Genomic DNA, 10,117 nt, shown 5'->3' with positions numbered 1-10,117 from the left:
TTTTGAGAAAAAAATGAGATCAAACCAAATTAATTAATTCACTATAGTCTATAACCTATTCAATTTTTTTTTCTAATCAATTTGGTTTGATTTTTGAACAGTTCAATTCGGTTTGATTTATGTTTGGATCAAATGAGATATTCTTCTAATCACAAATATATATTTATATTCACCAATAATTTTTAATTTTTAATTATTATTTACAATAAAAAATCCCTTGAGCACATAGAATATTTTTTAACAATTAATTAGTATATTAACTATTAAAAATCAATGTATATCTTTAGAACACTTGATTAAAAATTAAAAAATTATCTTAATCAATTATAAATAACATTTAACTAATTGTAACTTATTTGTAATAATGATTTACAAATAATCAAACTAATTAGTTTTGTTAAAAGAAAAACTAAACTAAACCTCATTTACAACTAGTTTACGTGAGTTTGGTTTAGTGTGATTAGTTTGGATTGATTTTAAATACCTTTATTTCTCATCATAAGGTGTTGATTTCTTATAAATTTTTAGGTGCATATTTTTTGGATTAAGGGATTTGGATTTAAAATTAAGATTTAAAACACTTATACTTAAAATTTTACATTTAAAATTTATGTATTTAGGATTCTTTGTTTGAATATATAGCTAAAAAATTTTAAAAGAAAAGTGGAGATGAGTTGAGATTCAAAACAAAAACATAATGTTGGAAACAAAAATAGAATATTGAAGATGTCAACAAGAGATGAAAATGACAAAAATACCATTGTTTTGAAAACTGGATCGGACCGGCCGATCGGACCGGTCGGACCGTCAACCGGTCTGGTTCAAAGGAAAAAACCGTTTTAAGAGTTGAGTCGGTTTGAGCCGTTTCGAACCAGCAGTCGGATTGGAAACCGGATCCGGTTTTTAAAAATCGGACTGTTCAAAATTTTTTTTATTTTTTATCAAATTTTTTAAAAAAATGACTAATTTTTTTAATCATTTGATATTATATTGTATCATATGGCTTGTTAAGTCATGATAAACTTAAAATATTTAATTTTTTTAAGTTAAATAGCAATTTCATATGTATTTCTTATATTTAAATTATTATATACATATATAATTTTTTTAATTTAATTATTACATCATGGTCCAACCGGTTGAACCATGCGAACCGTGAACCGCTGACTTTTTTGATTCAATGTCCGGTCTGATTCTGAAAACATTAAAAAATACTGATAGTAAAAACATTAAAAAAAAAGAGAAGTTGAAGTAGTTAAAATTGTAAATATATTGGAGGAATTTAAAATTACGTATTATAAAAAAAAGTTATAATAAAATATTGATTTAAATTTGAATCAAATCTAAATCCATATATAAACTTCTATATAAACAAATGAGAGATTTGGTGTAAATCCAAATCCAAATCCTAATTAATCTAAATATAACATTATAGAATTCTCTGTAAAATATGTCATGTATTAGAAAAATTATTGTAAGAACTTCTCGCGTGGCTCTTGTATGCGTGTTAATTGGTACCAAAGTGATGGTCATGGGTTTAATTTCCCAAAGGGACTAAGAAGAAGGATTAAATATTGATTACTACTTAATTACAAAGATGGTTAATTATATATAATTAGTGGGCTAGTTAACTTATCTTTGCTTAGACAATTAATGTGAAATAATAGAAGGTCAAAGTTAGGTCAAAATATAATAGTCACAAGCTTATTATTCCTACCATATATATAAACAAAGAAGCTAATTAACCTGGTGCAATTATTTAAGTAAACAAAATATTACGTATAATTAAAATCTCTGATTAACTTTTGGTTTAATTGCGAGTGCTCCTCCAACAATATAATTAACAAAATAAATAATCTCTATATATAAAACAATGCATATTTGCACAAAAAGACAAATGCCTGAAGCTAGAAAACTTAGGTCAGAAGGCACATTGGAAATTTCTAAGTCTGGAGATAATGTATTGGGGAGATATTGGAAATCCCACTTAGGCCACAAATGGGAATAAAAATATACGCATCACCTAGTAGGGAATGAAATGAAAGCACTATATTATATATTGTAACCTAAAGTTGGAAAAATATACATTGCATCAACCTTCTTCACCCACGTTTTTATTATTTAGCTCTATCTAATAAAATTATATAAGTTCAATCAAATAAAATCTTTATATGTGTCATTATTTTTAATATTTTTTGGAATATAGTGCTTTTTTAATTTATTATCTTTTCTCTATCTCTACCATTATCATAAATGAGGGAAGGAGGAAAATACAAAAAATTAAAATAATTTAAAGTGACATATAACTGAATTTAACATAAACATCGTAAGAATGATGTGATGTACCATATTTATGCAATAATTTTTTACTCTTTAAATATTATGCCATTATGCTTGGACCAATTAAAAAAAGGTTTATTTAACTTAAATTAATGAATTAGTATTTTTTGAGTTTTTTTTAATACACATGTTTTTTTATTAAAGTATTTCTCTTCACATTTAGATTATGGGATATGGGAGAGAAATATAAATAGCTCCATGGTTATAAAAAATATATAAAGTGTGAGTGTGTGTGTGTATATTTGAGAAAATAATAATCAAGGACGTCTATATGAAATTTATGTTAGTTAAAGATTAATCATTTTTAAAACTTGAATAGATATTTGTCAATTTGAATTAGTCTTTTATTAATAAGTATCCATCAAGTTTTAAAAATTAATTTTAAATTAATAACAGTTCATTTGTATTTATTTTTCTTTTAAATTTTGACAACAACTTATTATTAACTGATATGAATTTCATGCACAGGTTTTTGATTGTTATTTTTCCTTTATATTTCGACATGACCACCTACTTAGTGAAAGTGCGTGTCTCCGACTTTCCTCTCTTGTTCCTTCCACCTTGCCTCACACTTGGAATAAATTATATATTACTTTAGTACAAGATGAGGTCTCACCAATAACACAAATTATTTTCCTCAAGACATTTAAAGATAATAGGTACATCCTTTTCAATCAAGATGTTACACACACACACACTCTTATATAAGGGTTGCGATCAATCGATTCAAACTCTCAACCACTTATTTTAAAACATTTTAATTTACAAAATTAATTTTTTAAAATAATTCATGATAAGTACTAAAATTGAAAAACAAATCAATGAATGAAAAAAAAACACTTGTGCTTTTTGGGAAAATATAAATAAATAAACATAGTGTATTCGGATTTCTCTATCATCAAAAAGTAGATTATGTTTTCAAGATATAAATACACAAACTGAGCACCATCAGTCCTTTTTATGGCTATTTAGTTATCTTTTTTTTTTTTAATGAATGATATGATAATAATTACATTGAAAACTACATCTAAGTTTTCTGTGAGCGATATGATAAGAAGATCATCATATGGGAATTGAAAACAAGTGACAAACAGAAGAGATTAGTGAGGTATAAACTATGTTTGTGCACTACATACACACAGATATATATATATATATATATAATTAAAAAAAAGGGAATGAAACAAAATAATAATAATAATAATAAATAAATAAATAAATAAGATTTAGGAAAAGAGAAGAGCGGTGAGTGGGCAAAGAATACTTATAAAAGGAGCACTCTATCACTCATTTCTTTGTATGAAGTTTTGAAGCCAACCAGAGAGAGAGAGCTCCACTCTCTTCTTTACATCTCAACCACATACATATATATATAATTCCCAGGTATGATATACTTAAAGGTGTTATGCGTGCGTGCGTGTGAGTGTTTCTTCTTCTACTGTTCATTCTGCATGTCTTTGCTGATTAATTGATATGATTTCAGTATATTTATATTATAAACATGATAGTCGATCTCCTTCATGAAAAATTTCTTACATTTATTAAATAATAGTATACACATGCATATAGAATATCAGAATTACTAGAGTTCATGCAACACCATAAATTGTTTTGCTCATGCATGCAACTTTTGGACAAACTAGACTTTTAGTAATAAATGAAGTTTTAATGTTTCAATTACTGTTTGTTTTGAATTTTTTTAAATATTAAGAAAAAATCAACATAAGAGATTACTTCATGTACTTTCGTTTTTACATTTTCAATGCTTGCTCTCAGGAAAGGTAAAGGTAAAATAAAAGTGTGTGTAGTGTTTTTGATGAGGTAAAAATTGAAATTGACTCAAAAAAGGAAAAGAAAAATGATTTTTAACAAATTAAGTATTTAAGCCGACATAAATAAATCTAAAAGTTTGAGATGTTAAAGCCAAACTTAATTATATAAGTTTTTGTAAATATATTGAGTATTTAAATCCAATCTAAGTTAAATCTGACCTGCCGAATTACCAACTCAGCTCCCTCACAAACAATTATTTGGAAAATTATACTTCTAAGAAATTTATAGCATATGAGTATGTTCCCAATTCGGATGAGCTGTTTAAAGTTAGCTGAAGTGAAACGTGGGTTACAGTTGGAATATAATAGTTAAGAATCCAAAACCAAATCTTACTTTGCAAATAGAAAATGACTGTAACAACCAATGAATGACATGATCCGAATTCCATTGAGCAGTGTTATGAATCAAACCTTAATCTTGCGGCGTCCTGTCTGGTTTTTGGCACGGATACATTAGTTGAACACTCCAATACTACAATTCTTTTCCTTAAAATTAAACGCTCTAGCAATCACTTTTTTTTTATTTAATAGGCCAGAACATGTAACTTTAAGTTAAATAAATGTGTTTATAATGAGACGTGTGTTTCCACTTTCAAACTTTTATGGGCTTGAGCACAACCTGTCTTGTCTTTTGTGATTTGAAATTTATACAGGAAACATTCATATCCCACTAAACCTGTTTTAAGTTTCGCTAATGGAGAAGGAGGTGGCCAACACTAGCTGAAAAACACATAAAAAACCTAATTTAAATATTTTTAACTGAGAAGTTTTTTGGTGGAAAATTGAGAAAAAAAATTATTTCTGTTATTTAGATATAATTTTAAAGCTTAATTTTTAATTTTAAACTGAATAACATAGAATGAAAATAATTCTGTCTGTATTTAATCAACCAAATATGATTTCTAATTGATCTTTCATGCATGCTTTGGATAGAATATCATCATGGCTGGCTGAGAATAGCACTTTGCATGCAATTACCAAGAACAAGTGGAAGATGCCTCTCTTTGTTTTCTTCAAAGAAGCAAGGTACAAACCTATCTTTAATCATCATCAGCCTCCTCCTCTATCTGAATTTTTATTTGGTAAGAAAAATATAGAAATAGAAATAAATTATTCTCAACCAAAGCATTGATAAAATAGTTATAATCTCAATTACAGTTAAGATTTATTCTCCAACTCTCAAACCATATTATAGTTATTAGCTTCCCTCATTGTTGATTTTTTGTGTCTTGGGGAATATCTCTGTTGCTCAATACATCTCACTGCATAAATCTCTAAAGCAAATTTGGACTAATACCCTTGATTCCATTAATTCATGGGGTGATCTAGACTTGTTTTCAAGCTGGATTCTCTTGGAAAGGAGATACTAGGAATTGCATTCCCAGCTGCTCTGGCTGTTGCTGCTGATCCCATTGCTTCTCTCATTGACACTGCATTCATAGGCCACTTAGGTATATGTCTTCTCATTTCAAAACTTCCTTTCAATGAGGCTTTCCTTTAGATTTCTGAACTAAATTATTACATATTCCTAACCTGAACTGTTTCCTGTTTTTTTTTTCCTTCCCTTTTTGGCCATTTATAGGACCTGTGGAGCTTGCAGCTGCAGGAGTTTCTATTGCATTGTTCAACCAAGCATCAAGGATCACCATATTCCCTTTGGTGAGTATCACAACTTCCTTTGTTGCTGAGGAAGATACTATTGGGAAAGTTCAAGAAGCAGAGAAGAGCTTGACTTTTAACAGTACTAAGGCCAGAGAAGCAATCGTGCCTGAGGATGATTCTCTTCAAGACTTGGAGAAAGGGTCATCCAAAGACACTACCGAGAGTCTTGGGAAATCTTCACTTGAAAACAGTCAAATGAAAGACTTCTCTATGAAAAAACATCCTTCCCCAGAGAATTTGGACACAGCTGCTGCTGACAAGAACGATACAAATTGTAAACATGGTACTTTCTCTCTATCGCTCTCTGGTATCAATAATTATCACTTCCTATGGCATGATATTTTAGGCCAAACCAAAAGTTCCAGTTAAAATTTTAGCATTTTAACTCAGCAGACTTTCATAACAGATACAAACACAAACAAATGCAAGTCGTCTTCTGTTGTTAGTAGTGGTAAGAGTAAGGCAATTATTGGAAGCAAAAAGAGGAAAAACATTGCTTCAGCATCAACAGCTTTACTTTTTGGCACAATTCTTGGCCTGCTTCAAGCTGTAACTCTTGTATGTGCAGCAAAACCTCTATTAAGCGTGATGGGCTTGAAACAAGTAAGCAACTTTGATGTTTCACGTCCTCCTTGAAATATGAAACGCAGGAAAATGTACTTCTGTAAGCTTTTATTATAACTGAGTTATTTCTAATCTGTAGGATTCTCCAATGTTAGTCCCAGCAATAAAGTACCTGAGATTGAGGTCACTAGGTGCTCCTGCAGTTCTTCTCTCCTTGGCCATGCAAGGAATCTTCAGAGGCTTCAAGGATACAAAAACTCCTTTATATGTCATTGGTGGGTTAAGATCTTAGGTTATGCTATAGATGACACCTGTACTTTCATAGATTTGTTCTCACTTTTGTTTTTTACATGAAGAAAGTATGATTTCAACTATATATGTTAGAAGAGAAGTGGAAACAAAATAAGTCTAAACTAGATTTGTCACACCACCTAGCATTTTAACAAGTGTTCAGCAAAAAGAAAACTAACCAATATCTTCTCTAACTTGGCTCATTTATATTTTTGTTTTGGTATAGTTTTGGGATATGCCGCAAATGTCATTTTGGATCCAATACTTATATTTAAATTTAAGTTGGGACTCAGAGGTGCAGCCATTGCACATGTTCTATCCCAGTAAGTGTTCCCATGAATTTCTATTAATTTTTATTTGTTTGTTTTTTCTAATGTAATTCAAGTGTTCTCAAGTAATCTCATATTGTGTAACTCAACCTCTTCACCGATCTTTTTAGGTACATAATGGCAGTGGTCCTCTTCATGATACTAATGAAGAAAGTGAATCTCTTACCTCCCAGTATCAAGGATTTGCAGATTTTCAGGTTTCTCAAAAATGGTGAGGGGCTCATTTCTTAGTATATGTCATATTCAAAATCTCAATGTCCTCAATTTTTTATCTTTATTCATGGCCATCATTTTTTCCTTCTATTTCATTGTTACTGCATAGGAAAGATGAATTCACAGATTAGTTTGCTGTACTAATGTTCAACTTGTGCGTGGTTTGACACAGGAGGGCTGTTGTTAGCAAGAGTAGTAGCAGTAACATTCTGTGTAACTCTGGCAGCCTCATTGGCAGCAAGACTGGGTTCAATTCCCATGGCTGCATTTCAAACCTGCCTTCAAGTCTGGCTGACATCTTCCCTTCTTGCTGATGGTTTAGCTGTTGCTGTACAGGTAAACAATTTATTCAATCTCTTCTGTATTCCCAAAAAAACACACAAAACAAGTGATTATAAACAGACTCTGTCTTACAGGCAATTTGGCTTGTTCCTTTGAGAAAGACTATGACAAAGCAACATCTGTTGCAACCAGAGTACTACAGGTAGTCACAAATTCTATGCATAGTAATATGTTTCACCATTATCTACTTCTCTCACAATCAACATTTTAAAGAATGAACTATTTTTTCTTGTTGCAGATGGGTTTTGTTCTGGGATTAGGACTTTCTCTGTTAGTTGGGGTTGGTTTGTACTTTGGAGCAGGAGTCTTTCCCAAAATGCTAATGTCCTGCACCTTATCAAAATAGGCCTTCCGGTACATACAAACATCTTTGAATGTTATAGTGATTAATCTAGTGATGTATGAACACTCTAACTATTTTATGTTTTTTACTATGTATCTACCAGTTTATTGCTGCTACACAGCCAATCAATTCCTTAGCCTTTGTCTTTGATGGGGTCAACTTTGGAGCATCTGATTTTGCCCTATTCTGCTTACTCCCTGGCAAGTTTCCATTCCCTTGTCAATTTCTAAAATATTAAGAACACATCAAACAATAACTGCATTTATCAGAAATCTGAGTGTTAAAATTATATAGTATACTTTAAATTTTATCATCATGTCATAATGTCCATGTTAATGTTCATGTCCAGGTCATGGTGTCAATAGCAAGTATTATCTCGTTTCCTTCTCTGTAAGAGCAACGGTTTCATTGGAATATGGATTGCACTAACCATCTATATGGGTCTGCGCATGTTTGCTGGTGTTTGGAGGTAACATTACCAGCTCTGTACTATCCTTGTAAATTTTGCAGCAAAGTCAAGTACTTATGATGTAAAAACTATGAAAGAACAATGAAAATGATCATGAAAAGAAAGTTTGTGCAGACATTATATTATGATGACGACGGTGATTTAATTGGCGTTCTAAATTTATGTGCAGGATGGGGACAGGAACTGGACCTTGGCATTTTCTTAGGAGATGTTCTTTGCCTTAGAAGATTAGATTGAGGGATTTGTGTCACTTTTTTTTTTTCGTCTCTATCATGATCCCTCTACGTAGTTATATTTTTTGCAGACATATGTTCTTCTCAGTGTTGTGATCATTTCCCAGTATTATTATCATGTTGATGTTTAAATGTATCCTACTAATTGTGATTACGTGGTATCAAGTCAATTATATATAAATTTGTTCACATACACAGTGAACTTGTATGGTTCAGATTCCTGCGTGTGTAATTTAGAAAACTCACTTTGATCATGCCTCTTTTTCTCATTGAAAAGATAAACTATCTAAAACTACTAAATCCATATTGATTTACTATATGAAAGCTACTAAAACCATGATCTTAATGAAAGCAAATAACTAATTGTGCTGTAGCAAAACTATAATTTTAATAGTTCCCAACATAAATTAAACACGCTCAATAACATATAGAAATGAGAAGCAGGCTTTCATTATTTTATTGTGTGTTAACTAAGCCAAGTTCATGCTCCATGAAGAAACTCTTTGAAAACACACATTAGTTGATTTGAGTGGATTTTTTAAGGAAAAATATCATTTAAGGACCACTAAGATAATTTAGTATCAAATAAAGATTAAAAATTTTGAAACATCATTGCAGATTAGGAGACTGATTTGAAAATAAGTTTAGATGAAAAAAGACTATAATACCCTTACTTTTCTTTTTTTTTTTAAAAACTTATCAACTAAAAATGATTTCTTGTTAAATGTAAATGAGTACTTATTAATTATCGAATGACTATTTGTTAAAATAAGATGTACACTTGTCCCCTCTTACAATCAAGTTCTTTCATATTCTTTAACATGTCAATTAGCAAATAATATCTTGTTAAATGTTACTAGATACTTGTTAAGAAAAGAATTACTACTTGTTGAAACATAATTTATACTTGTTCCACAATCAAGTTCATTTAAATTCTTAAACTTGTTAATTAGCAAATATTTTTTGTTAAATACAAATAAGTACTTGTTAATTAATATGATTATTTATTGAAACATAATCAACTCTTATCCTTTCCACAAAAAGCTCTTTCATATTTTTAAACTTATCAAATAACGAATAATTTCTTATCAAATATAAATGAATATTATTAATTAACAAACAAGCGAATAACTATTTGTTAATAAAAAAAAGAAAGACAAGGATATTATAATTTTCTCACCTAATATTATTTTCAAATCAGTTAGTCTTGCAATAATATTTCAAAATTTTTAATCTTTAATTGATATTTAATAAAAAAAGAAAGACAGGGATATTATAATATTTTCCCTAATCCTTTATTCCCTTTTTGTAACATCCAAAGCCTATTTAATGAAACGTTGTTTGAGGAACCCAACTTTTTAAAAAAATTTTAAGATTATTTAAAAACAAACCCTAAGTTAAAAGAAAGCTTTGACAATTTTTAGACAAACAGAGAATATCTGAAACATCATTATTTGGATGAAGCACCAACATATTCTTTCCTCAATTGATACAGTCAA

At 29.8% G+C, this 10,117-nt stretch overlaps 1 pseudogene; it reads left to right on the top strand.

The window, feature by feature from the left end:
* Positions 1-5,088: 5,088 nt before the first annotated feature.
* LOC129299347 (protein DETOXIFICATION 43-like) lies at positions 5,089-8,833 on the top strand (annotated as a pseudogene).
* The last annotated feature ends 1,284 nt before the right edge of the window (positions 8,834-10,117 follow it).

This window comes from Prosopis cineraria, unplaced genomic scaffold, assembly GCF_029017545.1.
Source record: "Prosopis cineraria cultivar Desert tree isolate PC_DT_omini unplaced genomic scaffold, ASM2901754v1 PC1129, whole genome shotgun sequence".
NCBI lineage: Eukaryota > Viridiplantae > Streptophyta > Magnoliopsida > Fabales > Fabaceae > Prosopis > Prosopis cineraria.
The sequence above is the reverse complement of the archived record's forward strand: the minus strand, read 5'-3'. Positions and strand labels throughout refer to the sequence as shown.